Raw genomic sequence first — 23,424 nt, 5'->3', positions numbered from 1 at the left:
GTGATACTTGGATCACAAGCTAGAATTTAAGAAATGTAGTTAATTTGTGTCATGAGAGACAATCCCCAGCATGTTTCTGACCCCAGTAAGTACTGATTTATGTGGTCTCTTAGCTTTAGTTCCTCCGTTTGGAAATTTGAGATATTTTAATATCAAACTAAACCTTGAACTCCGTGGCCACTGTAGAGTCAATTTGGTGGTCTCTGTTCATGGTTCAAATTCTGTGACCCATCTTGTCAAAATAACTTTTTCAAATGGGTCCCTTGGACCTTCAGAGGTTATTGGATCCATGCCCTATCTTCAGAAATGCACCAATATTTATTACTAGCCATACCAAAATACCTAGACAAGGAGATTTTACCATATTTCCATCAACTACTCAGATGCACCAGGAAATAAAAAAGAAATCTACCCTGTGACAACATGCTGCTTTTTTATTGGTACATGTTAATTAACATTGCAATTAATGAATGTTTGTCAGTATGCTCTTCCATAGGGTTGTGAAAAACATAATGAGAAAGATTGAATAATGAGGTCAAGAAACTTTACTATGAGAATTCATTCCTTTATTTATTTACACAAGCAACGCTTGTAAGGCATGTCCAGATATATTGTACAGCACAGGGAATCTAGCCAATATTTTATAATTATACATAGAGTATAACCTTTTAAAAAATTAAGAAGCAGTTCACAATTAAAGAAAAAAAAAACACAAAAAACATCATACGTCCGAAGTACTATTTCTCTCTGAACTTTTTACTCTAAGGGATAGTTTTAGCTATTAGAACTCTTATGATCTCAAGCATTTGTTAATTCAACAAATGCCTTCTTTGTGTCTAGTCTGTGTGAGACACCAGGGATTAAAGATTAATTGGAATTTTATTTACTGCATGTCTCTTTTAGTACCCATGTATAGTGAAAAACAACTGCCCTCAAAGAATTCACAATCTAGACTGGTGAGTGGATTGTGGAAGCATAAATTATAACTAAAAATAATTATTATATAAGTTAAATAATTTGTCATATGCAAGCTATTAATTACTATAGGGGTGTTAGAGAAAGGAGAGAGGCCTCTTCCAAAATGGGTCATCAGTAAATGACCATACAGTTTCTCATACAGATTGGGACACTATTGAAAAAGAAAAGAGGTATGGTTAATAATTATGGTAGCATAAGAGAAACAAACTGGGACTGCCTAGGTAAACCAGAACATAGGGCCACACATCAAGGAAAGGTTCGTGGACAAAGTTGCATTTAAACTGGATCCTAACATAATTTTAAATCACAATCACAAATCCTTTCTCAAATACATTGTACCATTCGCTCTAACCTTCACATGTGTAAGGCATACATGTTTTGTGTGCTATTTTGGAGTTAAACAGATGGAAGTTAGTTCTTTCAGTAGCCAATCGATCTTAAAAAGAGGTCTGAGACTAATTTGTAGCAGTGGTTTTTGCATAGAGACTACAGTGCTATTATCAGTCAGAGAATGTGCATGAGTTTCAACCCAGGTGCCAGCTTCTACTGAACAATGGTAGGTTCTTGAATCATGGTATGGAGAAAGATTCTGAGACCACGTGACAGTCCAGGCAGAAAGAATGCTGTATTTGATTAGCAGCGTCTGCTATGGACACAGAAAGTCACATCGGTGGTGCTCATTTGCTTTCTCTCATAAAAGGACTTATACATAAATTAAGCAGGTAATTTTTGAAAATAAGTATACATCATTCAGCTTACCACTTTTAATCACACAATCCTTCAGCAAGAATAAAAATAATGAAGTTCACCCAAATAACTATTCTCAGTGCTAAGTGACCTTTCTGTAATCTTTCTATAATCTGTCATTTTCCTTTTTCATATACATTTGAATTATCTTAAATATATCAAGTAATAAGGTCATCTGCTAATACTTTGAAACACATTATAAATACTACTATGCCGATAAAGGATATTATGCAAAGAGACTTGTAGTGACTTAGTTAAGGTAATACAAGAAACTCATGATAAAGCTTTTTTTTGGTGGCTAATCTTGGGGGTGGGGTAGTACGGTATATTGAAGAGACCACTGGATTGGGAGTGAGGAAACTTGGATTTCTTGTCTGGCTTTGCTATTAGCTATATGATGCTAGACAAGCCACCTACCTCTTAAAGCAATAGTTATTTAATTTTCAGAAAGAAAAAACTGGATCACTACTTGGGTATCCACTTCTGAATCAGTGTTATTTGGTTGTTTCAAATCAAATTTTTCTATAAGTCTAGGTGTTAGCGAACTTTTTCTATAAAGGGCAGATAATAAGTAGTTTAGGCTTTGTGGATCCTACAGTCTCTGTCTCAGTTACTCCATATTATAGTGTGGGTGCAGTCCTAGAAAATATATAAATGAGCATTCCAATAAAAATTCATTCACAAAAGTAGGCACTGGCCCATGGGCTCTAGTTTACCCAATCCTGTACAAATCTACCCTTCCAGATAATACCTATTGCTGAATAACATGTTATTCCAAAACATAGTAGTTTGAAATGATAAACCTTTGTTGTCTCACAGTTTCTGAGGACCAGGAATCAGGGAGTGGCATAGCTGGGTGGTTCTGCCTCTTGCCTCTCAGGAGGCTGCAATCAACGTATCAGACTGGGTTGTAATCATCTGATGCTTGACTGAGTCAGTTTCTAAGCTCACTCATGTGGCTGTTGTCAAGCTGTTAGTTCTTCATCACATGGGCCTCTCCATAAGTCTGCTCCACTACGTGGCTTTCGTCAGAGCGTGTGAGCAAAAAAACAAAACAAAAAACCAAGATAGAATCTGCAGTCTTTTTATATGCTAATCTTGGAAGTACACCCCATCCCTTCTGCCTTTATTCTGTTGTTCAGAAGTGAGCCATGAAACCCAGTGCACACTCAAGGAGCAGGGATTGTACAAGGATGTGAATGCCAGGAGGCAAGGATCACTGGGGACCATCATTGTGATGTCTATCACACTACAATATGGTGATTCTCATTAGGCAGCTTTTTAGAACTTTATGAGTAATGAATTAATCATAAGGGCTATTTGAGTTTAGCTCTATCACGTGTCCTGGTGACCTCAAGTAATGAGGATTAGTGTAAGTGTATAACTATTGTTCCACTGGTACTAGAGGTGGCTCCAGAAATTCTGTTTCATGCTTTGCTTTATCCTCCTTCCCATACCTTCACCTTCCCCCAGCAGAGAGGATCTGATTGGGTCAATGAATCATAATCCAATATATTGATAGAACATTATTATTCGGTAGCTCTCAATTCACATTCAGTCTAAGCAGATGACTTTGCAATGCATAAAAAATAATGGTGTGCTTTCTCAGAAAAGAGAGATAAAACTAGTGGACAATTAAGACTTCATTACCATTCCCAGAATGGGGCCATGTATATACAGCAATGTGTACAGAAGCCCAGTTCACTCAGTGAAAATGCTTCCTGACAGCCATTGCAAAGGCACATGCTAAACATATGTTCTGGAAGACGTTTATTGCCCTGTTTCTGTTAATACATCTTTTGGTAAAGAAGTGGCTCTTGGGAACATATTTACCCAATTAATTTTCTAGATGACAGGTTCTGCCTGACACAGTCAAATTTCTTTAGATAATGGAAGAAAAGGGGGAAACATTACAGGTGAGACTCAATTTATAGAAATTTATTCTAGAAGCAAATACTCTCAGAAGGGATTGTGTACAAAAAATAAATTAAGCTTCAGTTTGCATTTAAAATTCATGTACATTGTCTCAAGATAGTCATTACTTAATTTCTCTTTTTCCATATTTTCCTAATAAAAGTGTAATAATATCCTTATGCATGCTACACTAAAGGCACACTCTGCCTTCAATTATAGAGATACAAGCAAAGAGGCAAAGGATTCCACATGGGAGATCGAGAGGGAGGAAAGAGGATGGGGCAATGAAGTGGCTCCTAAGTGAGAGAAAACAATAGTAACAGAAAACGTCAGGCCAGAAGGAATTGTTGAAAAACTAGAAGAAGGCATCATTAATATATTTATAAGAGGGGAAAATGTTGCTTCATGCATATGCTAATAACTCAGTCTTTTCTTTGGAGGTTGAGGACATCAGGTAAGTCATTGATCTGAAAGCTACTTGGGGTCTTCTGGGATGTCCCCAGATTGGTTTTTTTTTGGTCGCGTTGGATCTTGGTTGCTGTGTGTGAGCATTCTCTAGTTGTGGCGAGTGGGGGCTACTCTTCGTTGCAGTGCATGGACTTCTCATTTTGGTGGCTTCTCTTGTTACAGAGCATGGGTTCTAGGCACATGGGCTTCAGTAGTTGCAGCACGCAGGCTCAGTAGTTGTGGCTTGCGGGCTTAGTTGCTCCACGGCATGTGGGATATTCCCGGACCAGGGATCGAACCCGTGTCCCCTGCACTGGCAGGCAGATTCTTAAGCACTGCGCCACCAGGGAAGTCCCTGTTTTGTTTTTTAAACTCAACAAGTATTCGTTGCAATGAAAGACGACAAGCCTAATACTAGGAAGAATATAATGGGTTTAGCTAGATACACAAATGAGGGCTTTGGGTGCAGTAATGGACAAAATGGGGGACATCCTACCTGGTGGTCAAAGTTGCTCTTCTCACAGTCATCACCCTGGCACCCTGGCTCCCTGATCTAATGTCTGAAATGACCAACAGACACCATTATTCATTTTTATCCATATTTCCCAATTAGACTTCTCTTTTCTAAGTAATTTAACATGAGATTTTATGTTAAAAAACAACACAAAAAATTTTAAAAGAGAAAGAAAAAGCAATGGAAGTTGATTTTGACAAAGCCAACTTCTTAGGAGTAAAGGTTAAAATTCCACTCAAGACATCAGGAAGGACAAGTTGATGGGAGTGATTTTTCTCTGGCACAAGCGACTCCCGCAAGACGTCTGCTCTATCAGTGAGGACTCAGTATTGGGATCAATGGCTTGTCTGTTGTAGTAACTGCCTCCTCTAGTGGATATAATACTGCCTCATGCCAGGAAACATTGCTCTCTCTGCCTTTCTCTCTTTCTCTGTTTTAAAAATAGTACTTATGGGGACTTCCCTGGTGGCACAGTGGTTAAGAATCTGCCCGCCAATGCAGGGGACATGGGTTCGATCCATAGTCCAGGAAGATCCCGCATGCCACTGAGCAACTAAGCCCATGTGCCACAACTACTGAGACTGTGCTCTAGAGCCTGCGAGCCACAACTACTGAGCCCACGTGCCACAACTACTGAAGCCTGTGCGCCTAGGGCCTGTGATCTGCAACAAGAGAAGCCACTGCAATGAGAAGCCCATGCAGCACAACCAAGAGTAGCCCCCGCTCTCTGCAACTAGAGAAAGCCCGCGTGCAGCAATGAAGACCCAGTGCAGCCAAAAAAATAAATAAAATTAAAAATAGTAGTTATGTACACTTTCAACAAGTTATGAAGTGTCTTGGGCCAGAGCTATTATTCATGTCCATTGTCACTTGACAGCACTCTGGTGGTGTCCTCATTAATCAATTATACTTAAATTTTAAAATATTCCACAGTTTTCTTTTAATTTAACACCTAAAGGTGGTGTAGAGTTAGGATCTAGAATGCATGTAGGAGGAAGCTCCATCAGGTTCTCAGCCCAGAAGGCTGAGCATTATGTTTGAACCAGCATGGCTGCTCACAGGGCCCATGAAGGATCAGGTAGTACTTCCAGGATGCGAGGTTGATTTCAGGCATGATCTATACTGTGAGTTCCTTGAGGGAAGAGAAGTATACCCATTTATCTTTGTACTGCCACAATTGAAAGAAATGACTATTCAGTCTTGATTTTGTGTCAGGCACTGAACTATTTTATATTTATTTCATCGTTTAATTACCATTTTGAGAGATGAGTATTATCCACATTTGATAGATGAAACAATCAGAATCTCTCACAGTTTGCCTTGTATAATCTTTCACAGAGAATATGATCAGTTCTTAACAAATTTGTGCTAAATAAATTTGTTAAAGGTATAAATATACTAACTATGATCTCACAGTCATCACCCTGGCACCCTGGCCAATCTCTAAAGGGCAATCTCTAAAGATCTAATGGGCCCTAGAATGATAACCTTAGGCCAGGGACTATCCCCAGAGGTCACTTATCAATGAGTTTTCCTTTTGTTTGAGATCAAGCTGTCAAAGTACTTATTACTAACAAACTTGATGATGGTAAACCGTAAGAATGCAGTGTTCCTTCTGAGGGCGGGGTTTTGACTTTGGGCACAGTTGAGGTACAGAGAGTTGGTAAACCATGATGCTGGGCTCTGTCTGATATAATGGAACTTCCAAAATCATCTCTCATCCACTCCAGTTATGCCCACCTAAGTCCGAGAGAAATAAAAATGGGGTAAGACAATAGGGAAAGTCATTGACCAAATTAATAGCTTGAGATATTTTGTTGCTTTTATTCTTTTTTTATATAAATTTATTTGTTTTAATTATTTATTTTTGGCTGCATTGGGTCTTTGTTGCTGCACGTGGGCTTTCTCTAGTTGCAGTGAGCGGGGACTACTCTTCATTGCAGTACGCGGGCTTCTCCTTGTGGTGGCTTCTCTTGTTGCAGAGCATGGGCTCTAGGCGCTTGGGCTTCAGTAGTTGTGGCAGGTGGGCTCAGTAGTGTGGAGCACGGGCTCTAGAGCGCAGGCTCAGTAGCTGTGGTGCATGGGTTTAGTTGCTCCATGGCATGTGGGATCTTCCCGGACCAGGGCTCGAACCCGTGTCCCCTGCATTGGCAGGTAGATTCTTAACCACTGCGCCACCAGGGAAGCTCTCCTTTTATTTTTATTATAACCATTTTACGTCTTCTCAAGAACTTCCATTTTGATTCCCAGTCTCTGGCCTAATATTTTTTCCCTTTCTCATTCTGTTCTGAACAAAGTCCTTTTGGCTGGTTGAGTCACTGTGTCTCTGATTCAGAGAGGTGAACAGGTCTGTGTGTGTCTCTGATGATTCACTATTGGCAGTGTAAATCACTGGGCAGTGAGAGGTTTTGGCAGCCTGAAATGAATAGTGTAAACTCCAGCAGTGCCAAGAGGAGTTGGAGCCAACTTTCATTATTGTTGGGTCCAGAAAACAGCCAGTCCTTATTTCACCTGGGACTGTCCCTGTTGAAGTCCCCTCTCCCTGAACAGCTACCTTTTCTACAGGGGACAGGAGACAGAACTGTCCTGGCCCTCAAAGTAGAATTCAGTATATGGAACTCCGGGGAGATTTCCCAAAGCATCAGGTTTTTTTTTTATTCAATTCACATGTATTCACCAGTAGTTTGCTGAGCGCCTCCTGTGTTCCTTCCTTCACTGTGTGGCCTTAAATAAGTCCATTAAAATCACTGTGCCTCTGAGCTGGCCCTGTACCTGCTACTGTCACCTACCCAAGGAAATGGTGTGGATGACTGCAGTTGTACTAAAAGGGCTGAGTTCCTTGGATGCTAAGCCTTATAAATTATGAGCATGAGTAAGCCCACACTAATCTCCAAGTAACAGAATACATTACTTTGGTTCAGGTCAGGTTACTTCATCATTACTGTGACAAGAATATGTTAAACGCATGCCAAATAGGGCACATTTATTAGCAAGGCATTTAAGATCTTTCTTCATTTTTTCTCTTATCTACTGTTCTATTCTCATATCTCAACATTCCTTGAATGCACAAAATTTCTCATCATTTTCCAAACATGTCAGACTTCTTCCCATGTTTATACCTTTGAAGAAGTTGTTCCTTTTTGCTGAAATACTCCTTTGCTCCTTCATCTGATACATTTCTTCTTATGACTCAGCTCAGTTGTTTCCTCCACTCCTACCCCCATCCCCAGTCCTTCCTCTGTGCTTTTGTATCACTCTGTAGGCACCCCTATTGTTATATTTATCACATTATCATCATAATTTTAGGCGGTTGGGAGCAACACCCTAAAATATTATATTTACATAATATTTATATTATTACATGTATTATATTACATTTATATTTATTACATTGTTGTCATAATGTTATATTTATTACATTGTCATCATAGTTTTAGGGGGTTGGGAGCAATGCCTACTGGGACTGCTCAGGGATAAGACAGAGAGAGTGAGAACTTGGCAAGTCTAGGACTGGGAGACTTAACTGGGTTGCATGATGGACCCCCACGAGGGCAAGCAGGAGGGTGTTTGGTGGACACAAGAGGGTGGGTATCAGCAGCCCAGTCAGTGAAGAACACTGCATCTGAGGACACTGAGTCTTTCAGGATATGACACAAGGGCGGTATCTGGAGTCCACATGCTGATAGATCACTCAAACCAAAGTAGGGATGTGGTCAGTGGGCAACCCAACTGGCAGGAGGAGTTCAAGGCCTGTGCTAGAAAGAGACACTAGACAGTAGACTTGATCAGTATCACAGAAGGAAGGAGCCCAGGACTTACTCTGCCCTGATGGACACTAAGTCTGACAACGTGATCAACTCCACACTTCACCAAGTGATGGGTCGTGAGGCTGCCAGTGGAACTCTTGTCCAGGTAGTTGGCTTGGAAATTAGAGAGTAAGACAACAGAAGAGCATCAAAACCTCCAGCTAGGAAGAGTGGGGGAGTCAGGGAAAGACTGTCATTTTTGAAAATTGGAAAGATGCTAGTCTTCTAGAACTAGCTCATACACTCTTGAGAATAGAGCTCACATCTTGTTCATTTTGTCTTTCTACTGCCTAACACTGTGCCTGACATGTGGTAGGTGTTCAGTAGATGTTGATTAAAGCAGTGAATTAATGGATAAATGAATAGTCCCCAGCTCCTATAAAATGCACACACATACACACAATCTACTATCAGTTGCATGAGAATACTAAACCAATACATAGTGATATAATCCATAATTGTTTGAGTATGAGTGCCCTCCCTATGTTTCCATCCCACTGTTTTCCCAAACTAAAAAGTACAAGAAGTCAAATTTACTTCAAAAGCAGTGTTGTTGTTGCTAATTTATTATTTATTATAAAAATGTTACACATAAATAAGGGCATATTAAGACATACATATATGATTTTTTAAATAATTACAAAGTTAGCATCCACTGCTCTTGCTGATACAGAGATCACTAGTGTCTTAGAAAAGTCCTGTGTTCACCCTTTTGTCTCTGATTCCACCCCTCCAATCCATGTTATCCTAATGTTTGTGATAATAATTTATTTACTTTTATTTATAGTTTTATCATCTATGCATGTATTCCTAAAATATATATTTAGTTTGCCTAGTTTTGAACTTTATTTAAATAGAATCTTCCTACATACATTTGTGTCTCGCTTCTTCTGCTAAACATTATTATTCATTAAATTATGTTAATTTATTTTGAGATTTTATTTTTAACATTTCTTTTGCTGAGATGACTGGAGAATATGCTTGCCTTCTACCCTTTGGGTGGAAATGTCTTAATGAGCTATAATGTGCACCCATGACCCTCTTTCAGAAAAGCCAAACTGACAAATACTCAGGGTAGTTTTTTTTTTTTTTTTTTTTTCAAAAGGATTTACCATAGCAGCCATTTAAAATATGATTGGATTAAAATGAAAACTTAGATAGTGTTTTAGAAATTCCTATTAATGGAGTTATACCTGAATTTATTTCACATGGAGAACAAAAGTGAATGCATTTGAGGGATGGAGAAAAGAAGAGAATGTGTAATTACAATAAGGATTAGTGAGGATGCTAGAAGCTTCATGTCCAGACAATAGAACGTGATGAGAAATCTCACTACATTTCTGGGCCAGGTATGTGCGTTATTCTTCCTTCGAGAAGGAAATGCTGTATTTTTTTGCAATAAGATTGGATGTGTGGTTAGCCTTCAGATCACACCTGTTTTTCCTCTTTTATCTGAGGAGCTTCCTTTATTTCTTGCTCTTTCTTTAATGATTCAGGCCTGTACATCCAGACCTATGGTATTGGGCACCAGGAGAAAGGTTAGCACTGTTTTCTGAGGGATTCAGACACAAGGAAGGTGTATTTTCCTGTTAATTTCTCAACTAACTTCAACTGTATGGATTTGATATAAGACTATGTCTATATGTATGCACTGGTTTGGGCATCAAACCCAAATTGGTATCAAATAACCACTTGTTCTGATTATAATTATTTGGGTTAAATCAACAACTTGTTACCCATAAATTGTTTTCAAACAAGCTGGTTTTCTGAAAGAATGCAAGTGCTAGATGAGAATCTGAGAGTTGGATGGGACTGCAAAGATCTTTAATCTTTTGAGACTGAGAGAAGTTTAGTGAATTGCCCAAAGGACAGGGACTAGACCCAGGCTTCTTGGTTCCTGGTCCAAAGCTCTTTCTGCAACCTCCAGGTTTTGATTTATTTTGGTTAGTGTGCGTAAACTGACTTTTACTTTGATGTTATTCTTTTAAACAGAATCTAGACGCAGGTGTCATCTTCATTACTTTAAATATTGGGTTGGCCAAAAATTTTGTTTGGGTTTTTCTGCAACATCTTATGGAAAAACCTGAAGGAACTTTTTGCCCAACCCAATATCCATTTTTATCCTTCCTTATAGGGAAAACTTATGAGGAGGATACTCTTGGAAGCTGGAGCATGTCATTTTAAAATTTAATCTGTCTTGGGGAAAATTTCTGAGAGGCATCCTAGAGAAGGTGAGAGGGAATAGAATCTAGGGCACAATAGGAGGATTGGTTTTAGGTCAGAGCCTGCCCCGTTCACTCACTTAACAGTAGGAGAAGCAGAGCATAGGGTGCAGTGGGATAGGTGGGTTAGATGGCAGGAGCTTGTCTGAATGTTCTTCTCCATTCTATTTCCCTATGAAGGAGGCATTAAGGTAATCAGTTGAGAGTGAAGATTTGAAGAGGAAGGTGTTGAAGGTTTGAAGAGAGAAAATAAGTTGTGAAATAATTACTAGGTGAATAGGAGAGTGAATGGACCAGGGAAATATAGTAGGATCTGGACAGCATAAGGGCCCAGGTGAGGTTAAAGGCCATGCATTCAAACTGAACCCAGAAGCATATTTGTGTGTTTTTCTTTGGTGACCTTAAGCGACGTGGATGCAAACGGCACCTTCAGAAAGGTTGATTTCACTAGGTTTGAGGTTTTGCCAAGGGAGTACAGTGAAATAAGAGAAAGCCAATGCAAAGGAGTTGAGAAGGTATGCAAGGGAGCAGTCTAATGATGAAAAAGTATGATGTCTATGTCAAAGAAATCTTTGTTTCCTATGGAAACATTTACCAAATTCAGAACTATCTTCAGACTGGGACATAGAAGGCACTTGGTGCATATTTCCTGAATGTATGACTTTCAGTTAATGAAATCATTATTAATCATATGTTTGTACTACCATGCTAAGTGCTTTGGGGACTACGTAGAGAAATATGCCATGATTTCTGCCCTAAAGGGATTTATAACCTAATCGAAAAATAGAACATAATGCAAAAAATATAATAAAACATGGAACAAGAACGTTTTATGGGTGTTTATATGTTTTATAATGTTATTACTTGATTACTATTGGATTATTTCCTTTGAATGAATACTATCTCTTGAATGTATTCAAGCACAGACTGATCTCTGGTTGGTAATGTAAGCAATGTAGAAGTAGATACAATGAGTCTGTGCAGGCTGGTGTTTAAAATTTCTTTTAAAAACATAATCTTGTATTTGACTTTTCATTTGGTTTATCATCTAAAATTGAAACTCTCTCTCAGTGTTGAATAAGGATTTACAGTCTCCTGTTTTTAAAGAACTTACTTACAGATAAAATTCAATTTTTCTTTCTGGTTCTGCTCTTCACAAGATGTATTACATTTGACAAGTCTTTTATGTTAAGAGCTGAATACGGAATTCTAGGCTGCAGTTGTGATTTATGCTACCCATAAAACTTAAGACCTTCACCAGCAATGGAAAAGCAATCAAGAAATGGTGTAAACAGACCAACCTGACCCCCATCTGTTGTGATTTATAGTATATTCCCAGCGAGAGACATTTATTCCAATAACTCCCTCTGTTATTAACAGAAGGATATGCACAATATCAGAGCCAGCCTCCTTTTGAGTAGGTGAATATAGGTGGACACACAAGTGGTATGAATTCAGAGTTCCTAGGAGGACCTTGGTCATTAGAAAGTGGTTCCTCCCGCCAGCTGATAATGCCCAAAATTCCATAAATAGAACATTATTTTAATGATTTCAACCAGATAAGAATTTGTCCCCTGTTAAAAGGAAATGTAACCTTATTTGTCACTTAATGACAGATCAGTATGTTAAATAATGGAGTATCCAATGGGGTGATCACAGGGATGATGGATGAAATATATATCTCCTTGGAAGTTCAGACATGCAGGTAGACAAGTGGGCAACTGATACCAGATGAGACTGTTAGAACTTCAAATATCAAGATAGAATCTAGAATTTCAGACCCTGAGAGGGGTCTGTGTATGAATTAGGCTAGGAGCCAATTCTATGTGAGCTTAGGGTACCCAGCAAGTTAATAAGAAAGTGAATCCAGGGACAGTGACACTGTGCGAGTGTGAGTTCAATGATTAGAAATGGCAGAAACTGGGTCCTGTGATGAAGACTTTCATTCATGTATTCATTTTCATTCATATATTCTTTAGTTAAGCAAGTGTTTATTGAACATCTACTATGTGCCAGGCACTGGTGAGGACACTGGAGTATGTAAATATAGTAATTATCATGCAGTATGATAGGTATTATGACAGAGTGTCAGTTAGAAGTCCTTCTAGAAGTACTTGGGTGGATCATGAAAAAAAGGAGAAAAAGAAAGCTTCACAGAAAATGTAAGATGTAAGATACTTAAAACACTACTAAAGGTCATACATAGGCCAACCAATATACTAAGCACTCAAAGCACACACAGTTAAATGGGAGGTAGGTCCTGTCTTCAAAAGCTTACAGTATAATGTGATCAATAGTTAATCAGCACCAGTGAGAGTATCTGCATCAGATAGGAAGGTCTCTTATAGAAAGCTTCCCTAAGTGGTAAACATTGAGTGATAAGAAAGAGTTATTTAGGTAAAGGTTGTTAATACATGTATTAATATATGCATTTCTACTTTTACCTAACTAAATATATTTTATATTTTTATAAAATAAATGTTTATTTTTGTAAATACATATATTCTAGGTAAAATAAGAAGTTTGTCAAAAGCACACAGATGTGAAATTGCATTCAAGGAGTGTGAAGCTGGAGCAAAAAATGTATGGGGAAAAAGCTCTTGATGCCAGAGAATTAGGCAAGGAGCAGATAATGAAGAACCTTGTGTGCTAAACTTTGGGGAGCCATTGAAGATTATTTAAATAGATTATGTGCCAAGATTAGCATTTCGTACAAATATGGAGAATGGGTTGGAGGCAGACATTGTAGAGGTTATTTTGGTAATTCTCAGAAGAAATGACATGCTTAAACTAAAGAAGGCAGTGACAGTAAAAGCTGAGAGAAGATGTTTCATGTATGAGGACCATTAAGGTCTATACGGGCCTTGGAAACTGATAGAAAATGAAGAGAGAGAGGATAACTCATGTATTTATGGCAGAGACAAATAAGTGGTGGGCACTTTTCACCGTAATAAAGAATTGATGAGCAATAGCTGATCTGGGATTAAGAAGTGGAGGTAAGAGACAAATTCAACTTGGACTAACTGAATTTGAAACACTCAGAAGTATATCTAGGTAAAAATGTCCAGTAGAAATTTGGCTATGTAGTTTGAAACTTAGAGAATAGCATGTGGATCCTGGGTATTGTTTTGACAGTCATCAGCAAATTGGTGACAGTTGATGCCATAGATTTTGATGAATTCACCCAGAGAGAGTCTGTAGAATGTAAACACCAGACAGTTAAGTGATGAGAATTTGGAAGAAAAACCCTTTGATGAAACTGGGGGAAAAAAAAGAGGTAGAGGAAATCCAGGAGGGTGTGTTTTCACAGAAATTTAGGAGGAGATAATTTCTTAAAGGAGTACAAGGTTGATAAATAAAATATGGTATGTCCATACAGTGGAATATTATTGTCATGAAAAGGAGTGAAGTATTGGTATATGCCACAACATGGATAAAACTTGAAACATTGTATTAAGTGAAAGAAGCCAGTCACAAGAGATCACATACCGTATGATTCCATCTATATGAAAGGTTCAGAATAGTCCAGTCTATAGAGACAGAAAGCAGATTAGTGGTTGCTTAGAGCTGGAGAAGATGGGGGGAATAGGGATATAATAGCTAAGTAATACAGAGTTTCTCTTTGTCATAATGAAAATATTCTAAAATTGCACATATCTGTGAATATACTAAAAACATTGAATTGTCCCTTCAAATGGATGAATTGTATATTGTATGAATTTTATCTCAATAAATCTATTTAAAAGAAAAAAGTATGGAGTAAAATCATCAAGTGCAGTATAGAAGTCTAATAAAATAAGAACAGAAAAATCTCAATTGAATTTGAGACTATGGAGAGATCACTGGCAAATTTAATGATATGGCGGAGTAACATGCAGATGACAGTGGTTGAAGAGTGAATAGGAGGTGAAAGTGATGAACTCTGAAGAACCTTCCTGAGAGGGGAAAAAGAAAGCTGAATGCTAGGAGTAAAGATACTATATCTCTAAAAATGGAGGAGAGCTAGGAGAACATGAAAGTTTTAAAATACAGGAGTGAGAAGGGGTGAATGACAAAAGGAATTATGAATAGGTAGAAAGTGATAGGATCCATTGCCCAGGTGGAGAAGAGGGGGAGCACCAGTGCAAGGGGAGAGGATAGAAGATGATGGAGCTGTTTGTAGCTGGGAAGGAGTAAATTCAATCAAGTGTTGCCATGTAGCTCCTATCTTTCCCTTAAGTTGGGAAGCAAATCTTTTAAGGTTGAGTGGCATTTAGCTTGCTAGAGGTTTAAGGTGGGAGTAAGGATTTTCAATAGTGAAAGAAATGGAGGAAGGAGCTTACTAGAGATGTGTTGGACTGCTAGGCAGCAGTGAGCATTCAACTGAGGTTGAAGACCAGAATTTAGGAGTGTGTGTGTTTTATTTTATTTTCATCAGCTCTCAGGAACCTGGACAGAAGAACAAATGCTGGGATTGATTCAACTTTGAAATTTTGTAGGACACTGCATGTAAAGAGAAGCAGAGAATCAAATTTCAAGATGAATGACTGATTAACATGATGGGTGGGATGGGGAGAAAGAAAGTGAAGTCAGTGGATACTGATAGTGGTCTAGTGGTCTGGGAGAGGGTTGCTCAAGCCTTATTTTAGCAATGGAGCTATTCTGCTTAGTGAAATCAGTTTAATAAACAGTCCCGCAAAGAACAGACCGAGCTTCCCTGTTAGTAACCTGGAGGCACACCTCTCAGCCTACTCTTCCCTTCTTCAGCAGTCCCTGAGTAGCCTCGTGGGTTCCTAGGGCTCTTAGAAAAGAGTTTGGAAACCACTGGTTTGTGGAGGACTTAATGAAGTGGATTAGTGAAAACAAGATATAGGAGATTAATAATATTAACAATAACAACAATAACCACCAACAAGATGAAGATGGAAGAGGAGAAGAGAGAGCAGAAAGAGAAGAAGAAGGAGAAAGAAGAGAAAAAGAAGAGAAAGAGGAAAAAGAAAAAATACGTATTGAGCACCTACTTTTCACCAGGCACTGGTCTAAGTGCTTTATATCTAATCTTCACAATAACTAAATGAGTGAAGAAAACCTATTATCTCTATTTTTGTAGATGAGGACATTGAAGCATAGGGAGGTAGTTCACTTGCTGAGGGGTACTTGGCTAGTATGGAGAGCAGCAGCTGGAGCACTTTATGTAAGTGACTTAATGCTCATCTCTGAGATGAATGATTTGCTGCCTTGGCCCATAGATGGGACTCAGTCTGAGAATCAATGGCACTAGGTTGGGAGAGGATGAGGGATGCAGAGGTTTGGAAACAAATTAGACCTGATGGGATCAATCGGACTCAGTAAGTGATGAGGGGTGAAAGGAGAGAGAGGAGGCAACAATTATTCCAATAATTCAAGTCCTGGAGAAATGTTGCATTTTATAAAAATTTGAAAACCTGTTGAGGAATTTGGTTTGAGGGGGTAGGGAAATATTAGGTGTTATGAAACACCTAACATATCCAAAGAGCCATTATACTTAATATACATTATTGTTTTTAATATAAGAAAATACTATTATCCATATTTAGCAGATGAAGAAATTGAAGCTTTCAGAGTTTAGATAATTTGTCCAAAGTGACACAGTCAGTAGATGATGGTATCAGGACTTGAATCCAGATGATTTTACTTTTAGATACATTGATTTGGGGATTGATAATGAGGCAATATCCAGTAGGTAGCTGAGGCTAGATGTTTGCAGTCTGGAAAGAGATGTATTTGAGAGACAGAAGTTTCATATTGATCCTCTTAGAACTGATAGGTGTAGTTAAATTTTCCATGGGGTAGCATATACATAGACAGCAGAGCAAAGAACCGAGGACTAAACTTCGGGGGACAGCTCATGTATCAGAAGAGAAGAAGCAAAAGAGGAGCTCTCTAGGAAGACAGAAAATAATTCAAGAAGTAGAACAATCAACTCCCACAGCAGAATCTTTCTTTTTTTTTTTTTTTTTTTTTTTTACCCCTCATCCCGCCCCCCTACACAGCAGGAAGCAGTTAGAGCGGCCATTGCCCCTTATCCTGCAAGATTGCAGAATGGACATTGACAGTGGGGAATTGTAACATGGAAGAACAAATCTGACTCCATGTTGGATCTCTTTCTTTTACTTTGACCTTTGCTTTCCATTGCTTTTGTTCTGTCTATAGCTATAGGCATATATAATGGCCTGCCTTGGGGAACCCTGCTCCTCTGCCTGAATGTTAAACTAAAGTGCCTTTGTTCAGCTCTCAGGGAAACACCCTGACCCTGTCCACCTGTGAATGGGTGCAAAAAAGAAGAAATTAACACATCCCCTCACCATGGCTGGCCAAAACCAGGAGATGTTTTGCAAGACTTATGGCCTTTTTACTTTATTTCCTCAACTCCTCTGCCTCTCTGTTCTATAAAAGAAACTAGCATACACACCCTGAGAAGATGGTACTCTAGGACACTAGTCCACCATCTTCTCAGATGCCTGGCTTTCCAAATAAAGTCTCTATTCCTTGCCTCAACAGCTCATCTCCTAATTTATTGGCCTGTCATGCCGGTGAGCAGAGTGAGCTTGGACTTGGTAACACTACTACTATAGTCTCAACCAGTTTTTCTGATTCTTTTTAGAAATTGCTAAAATTTTGAAATAATTATAGATTCATGGGAAGTTGCAAAAAAATAGGTATGAGGAAATCCCATGTATCCTTCAGCCATTGCCTCTAATGGTAACATCTTGTATAACTGTAATATAATATCAAAGCCAGGAAATTGACATAGGTATATGTCACAGAATTTATTCAAATCTCATCAGTTTTACATGCACTCATTTTTTTGGCATGTGTATAGTTCTGTGCAACTTTGTCACATGTGTAGATTTGAAACCGAGTGGGGCCCTGTGGGGCTCTCATCATGGAGGTCCTTTTGTCCCCCATTTTTTGTAGGCAAGACTCCAGCCTCCATGACCTTCCCTGAGTTCCAAAGGGCGGATTTGAACAGTTGTTAATTGAGGGAGGAGCAGCCAAGAAACCACCCAAGGCAAGATTAAAGGGATCAGAGAAGTTCATCAAGATTAGGAGACCAGCTACCTCTCTTTCATTTTTTTTTACCCTGACTCTCAGTTAGAAAAACATTTTGCATGGCAACCCAATATGTGTATATGTATGTATTTACGTATATGTGTAAACCCAAAGTTTCTAAACGCAATACCTACTGTTAACAGTGCCGATGTTTCCTCTTCTATTCTTCTTTTTTTTAAAAAAAATACCTGTTGGTTAGGAACCCACTAAATTTGTTTCATAACTTAATAATGGTCCACAATCCAGTGTTTGAAAACATTGCCCTATAACTACCCTCAAACATTCAGGGTACCACGATGACATGCTTACACTGTGAGTTCTCAAGTTTGGCTAGTTGTCTTGGAATAATAGCAAATCTTAATGACTTTCAATGACTGCTGTCTGTAATTTATCATGGGGAGTTGTGACAATTACCCCATCTCTAAGGCCCACTCTCTTTCTGTCTCCCTATCCCAGTATTTGTTTTCCCCTCCCTTAATTTCCTGTTTTCCACTCAACTTTCCTTTGTCCCTTTGGTTTGGAAATTAATTCTTCCTGGGTTTGTTCTTGTTTTTATTGTTTTGTTTTGTTTTTTTTTTCTAAATGAATTAAAATAATTTTAAGGCTGACTTTTCCATGTCATTTCCAATCTTCCCTTGTGGCTGTTTTATGCTTAAGTATACTATACCACAGTAGGAGAATGAACATTTTATTGTGTGGTACATAGTTTTCATTATATAATAATTGAATTATATGACAAATGAGGTTGCAAAGCTGATGTTACTCACAGCACCTCATACGGTGCTGCCAAATGCCCTGAGTTAACCTGACATTACCAGGAATGAATCTTGGAGACCCAAAATCCACAGATCCAGGAATGCCAAGTGAAGTTTGTCATCCTTTCTGAAACCAGGGAAGAATCAGAGTAAATAACATGAAACGGCTTTGCCTCAATGTTCTTTCCTTCCTCTGTGGTACCCATATAAAATGGTTTCTTGTTGATGCACTCTGCTATTGAGAATATGAAAGGGACTCTGACAGCAAACACAATTGTAAAGTGACAGTCATATAAATTAGTGGAGAATTTCTTTTGGAGCTATCGCATTCTGCAGAGATAATTATAGAAGTTTTAAGAGGTATTGATTTTGCCTGTTTCTTTGTTTCCATATTTTGGTCAGGGAAACCGATGCTTGGGGGCCTAAGCGGCTTAAACTAAGAATGCCCAGCTATAAATTTAGACAACCAAGATTAGAATTCAATATTCGAAACTGGGTAAGCTCTAAATTTAAATAGCTAGCTCTCCGAGCACGTGCTTTCTCAGAAAGGCTGGCTCTCCCTGTTAGTCACTTAGAGTCACCAGTTAGATGCATGGTCAGAGGGGGAATATTGGGCAAACAATTTGATTTTGTTCACATGGGTTGCAGATGGGAAAGTTGGTAGAATCAGTGGGCTGATTTCAACTTCTAACTTGAACTTAAATATTTGGGACCACTAACTCAAAACTCTTTTCATCATTAAAATTTTGTAGATTATGGCCTCATAAGTTTCGTTGTACCCCAGAATGATCAGCTTTTTAAAAATTCTCATGCGTAGACTCTAACCGAGTATGTTTTAACAAATCTCAGAGGTGATTGTAATGCATAGAAAAGTTTGAAAATTCTCAGTGACTCATTTTGGGCACTTAAAGACCTAGGTTCATTCATTTGTAAAATAAATCATTACTGAGTGTATTCAGTGAGAACCTCAGTTCTTCACGGGAGACAAAAAGAAGTAAGACACATAGTGAAATCACAATGTGATATGGGGGTAAATACAAATATAAACAAGAAGCAAAGTAAAATATGGTTACAGGTTAAAATAAGGTATGGGGTTTCATTATAGATATAGCACAACAAGAGTGAAAAGGTAGGAATTAGGTCATACTTCTAAAGGAGATAAAAATTCATCTGGGTATTGATGGATTGATAAGACTCGGTAGGTGAAGGTTTGGGATTTCAGGCAATGGGAATAGCATGAGTGAAAGTTTGGAGATAATTTCTAGGTGTATTCAGGGAATACAGAGCAATGTCATTCAACTGGACCAGGGTACTTACAGAAAGATAGGGAAAGAAAAGGCCAATAAGCAAGAGCATAAAAGATCTTCAACAAAGAACTGAGGATTTTGAAACTAATTATTGGACAATGAAGACCCATGGTTGGTTTTCTGAGCAGAGACTGATATGATATGAGCAGCAGAGTGTAGGATGGCTTGGTAGGGGGACAACCTGGCTCTAAACAGATGGGTTACAAGACTCATTATATTGCTTCAGGCCAAAGCTTCCTCACTGCTTGCTCAAAATCTCTCCTCTGTAACAACTTACATACAGCATTTTTCACATGCTCCTTCCCTGCTTTTTGAATCGCTATATCTATGACAGATTCCTCCATGTCTAGTGCTTGTGGTCAAGGTGGAACTGAACCAGTGGAAAGTGGTACCATAGTTTGTTTATATGTCACATAATTTATAATAAAATAGGGGACTCTTGGGGTTTTAACAGGAACTGTATTGGATGAGAAAACCTGAAGACACATTCCAAATCGTAGTGACAACATTACATTCTTTTGAAAGAATTTCATGACTTTCTCTTGACACTTTGAAGGTGAGAGAGCATGAGATCTAATTCCAACTGTCTGGTTTTAATTGCTTTTATTATACAAGGGTAGGCAAGAATGGTCCTGATGTACAACAGTGGCTCTTGATTAATGGTTGGTGGCCTTGTCCTATTATGAACATCTTTATTTTCTCTTCTCTCTGCCTACTCTTTTGCTTCTTTTCTTATTTCCCCAACTTCCTTTATTCTTTCTCATTTTTCTTTCTTTTCTCCTGACTGCCACTCTTTTCTTTTGGTCTGCCCCAAAGGGTCATCATGACCCTTTTCCTTGGGAAAAGAGGGGGTGGAGGTTACTTGTTAATCATTGTCTGGGGTGGAGATCTTTTATTTTTAGTTAAATTATCTTAGTGTCATCTGAAGTGCCTTGCACAGTGCTAGGAAATGTTAAGTTCTCAAAAACGATTTTTGAAAGAAAATGCAACATACAACCTCCGAAGCATTTATGTCCTTAATAATGAAGGTTGACTCTACTTGGGTTTTTCAGGACAGTTGTGATTTCAACTATTCTATTCTATTGTTTTATGAAGTATCCTTATACTATAAAACCACATCTTGATTTTGGTTTGAAAATATGCTCACCCTACCCATGAAAAGTAAACATTAATCTGTACCCCAAACATAATACATACTGAAAAGAGAACATTCTTTGGGTATTTTACATGCTCCTCTTGGAAAAGGCCAAAATGAAAAAAATAAAAGAAAGAAAGAAAAAAAATTGAGTGGCAGGAAGGAGGAGGTGGTGGGTAGAGATTTGGCGGGTTTTGTATAGCTCTGGTAGAAGGCTCTCTGGAACAATTTAGCCAGCGTTTTCATTGGCAGGCCTTAGCAGAGCCATTAGAGCTATTAAATGAATATATTGTTTTGAGTTTTCTTTGGCCCAAACTCCCCTATTATTTAGGGAAACGGAATTGCACATTTGCAGGGAAGAGAGGAGACTGAATGCCAGCTAACTCGAACCTTCCTTCATGGTGTGCTGTGGATGAACAGGCTGTAGAGCTGGGGATTGCTGAGAATTCCTAGCTCCTACAGATTCCCATGTGCCAAGTGCAATACTGAATCTGATCAGGATTCTTGGATATTTTTTTCACTTTCTGGTTAAAAAGTAATCAGAGCTTTGTGTAATTTCCTCTAATAAATTATACAGCGGCCTTTTTATATCTGGCAAGGAAGCCTTTTTAGAATGTCTGTTCAGGAGCAGAGGGCCCTGATCTGGAACACCCAATCTCTTTGGACTAAAAATAAACTCGGGTTTTGAGAAATTGTGTGTGTGTGTGTGTGCGCGCACTTGCGCCCGTGTGTGTGTGTGCGTGTGTGCGTGTGTATGTAGGGGAGATAAACGGAGAACATTGAATGTAGAAAATACTTTGTTAATAGATGTTGGAGTTGGAAATGCTGACTTTTTTCTTTTTAAATAAAGGATGAGGCTCAACAGATGACCCATCCATCCTTCTTTTCAGCTTGTCAAGAGTATCTTCGAGATGTATGCCAAGTGAAAAAAACTAATTGGTCCTTTCCCTCTTATGTATCTATTTTCTCTGTTAGTTATTGTTGGTTGACCCCTTTTTTTGGTTCCAAATACTGGAGTAGAATTAGAATAATAGAGACTAGGTAGCCCAAACTCTGCCTAGGAAAGCTCTTACATAGGGAAGTGTTGCCCCACTTGATCTTCATTTGCAGGGCTTGATGCGCTAGCTGATCTGTGCTGGCCTTTTAATTGTGAAGCTGCTTTTGTTCTAGCATATAAAAAGATGGTATAGTATAGGGTGAATATTCTAACCAAGGTCTAATTTGCCCTTTTTATTCTTTAAAAATTGAGTTTCTCCTCTAGAATAACACTTTCTTCTTGTAAATTTCCAAACAGTAAAGAAATAGTTATAAGTTCTGTCTTTGTTCTATTTTCCCTATTTCTTTCCATCTTTCCTCAACTGTTGAAAACAAGCCTGATCCTGAGTTTAGATCAGTTTGTGAAAGTATGTTCCACTTGTTTTTAAATAAGCATTATTTGAAAAACAATAAAAAGTGTGTCATTTTTAAACATAATTGAGGAATGCTGAGTTAAATAACAATTGTTTTTCTACATCCTGTATGTTTTTCCATGTGCTTTACATACATTGTTTCATTTAACCTGCATAGCAATTTTAGGAGGCAGTCTTGTTTTTATCCTCAGGCTGCTATTCTTCTCACTTTTTAGGTTATTTTTATGTTCATTTTTTAAATGATCACAATCATTTTTCAAATTATGAAACCAAGGCTTAGTGAGAGTATATAATGTTCCAAATCATTCCATAAGAAAAATGGCAAAGCCCAAATTAACCAGGTCATCTTAATTCAGAGCTACAATCTTTATTTACTTATGCCATCTCCTAGGAATTTAAACAGATTTTAGTTTTATTCAGTACAGGAGGTCTCAGAACCCTGAATAATTTACATTTAGAATAAAGAGGGAAGTGAACTCCTTTCCTTTTTTTTTTTTTTTCCTTTTGACTGTGGAATTCCTTTTGTGAAAAGCGTTTAAAGAGCCATTGTTTCTCATAGAACAGAATCTAGCCTGAGTCAGCCTCATCATCACATTGGTCTTAAGAGCTTCTTGGTGTTGGTGATGTTACTGAGACTCACACCAGTGTTTTCATGAACACTGAGATCAGTCAAGGAGGTCTAAGTTAGTGTGTACAATCTTACAGTAAAGTCAGCTCAAATATCCACATTACTCTGAGGATTGCCACTTGACTCTAACCAAATTGCAACTTGTTTCTATAACTAAACTTATTGTGAGGAAGAAAGATTTGATGCTCCCAGAATTTCCTTTTCATTCCATGCCCCCGTGAAAGATAATTGTTCCCCTTTTCTGGGCAGTGCCCAAAGCATGCTTACGTTTACAGAAATGCCTCTGAATGAGGTGAGAAAATCTTTTGCCCAGAAGAGTAAATGGCTGAGAAAATCACAATTGTAAATTTTCTATGGTTTATTACAGTTAAAATGACAATAGTTGCAAAGGATACCTGATTGCATATTTAGTTGAACAAAATAATTGTGTGTGGGTCAAAAAAATAATAGTGAAATACCAAGAGCTTAAGATTCAAAGAGTATGTATGCTC

The 23,424-nt window shown here is 38.3% G+C and overlaps 1 protein-coding gene across 1 annotated transcript in view; it reads left to right on the top strand.

Annotated features, from left to right (window-relative positions):
• The window catches only part of PAPPA2 (pappalysin 2), a gene marked incomplete at both ends in the record, with an annotated part of 309,213 nt that overhangs the window by 76,181 nt on the left and 209,608 nt on the right, over positions 1–23,424 (top strand). The gene's annotated exons all lie outside the window — the stretch shown is intronic.

The sequence above is a fragment of the Mesoplodon mirus genome (assembly GCF_964341445.2).
Source record: "Mesoplodon mirus genome assembly, chromosome: 3".
Lineage (NCBI taxonomy): Eukaryota > Metazoa > Chordata > Mammalia > Artiodactyla > Ziphiidae > Mesoplodon > Mesoplodon mirus.
This window is presented reverse-complemented; position numbering and strand designations above follow the sequence as displayed.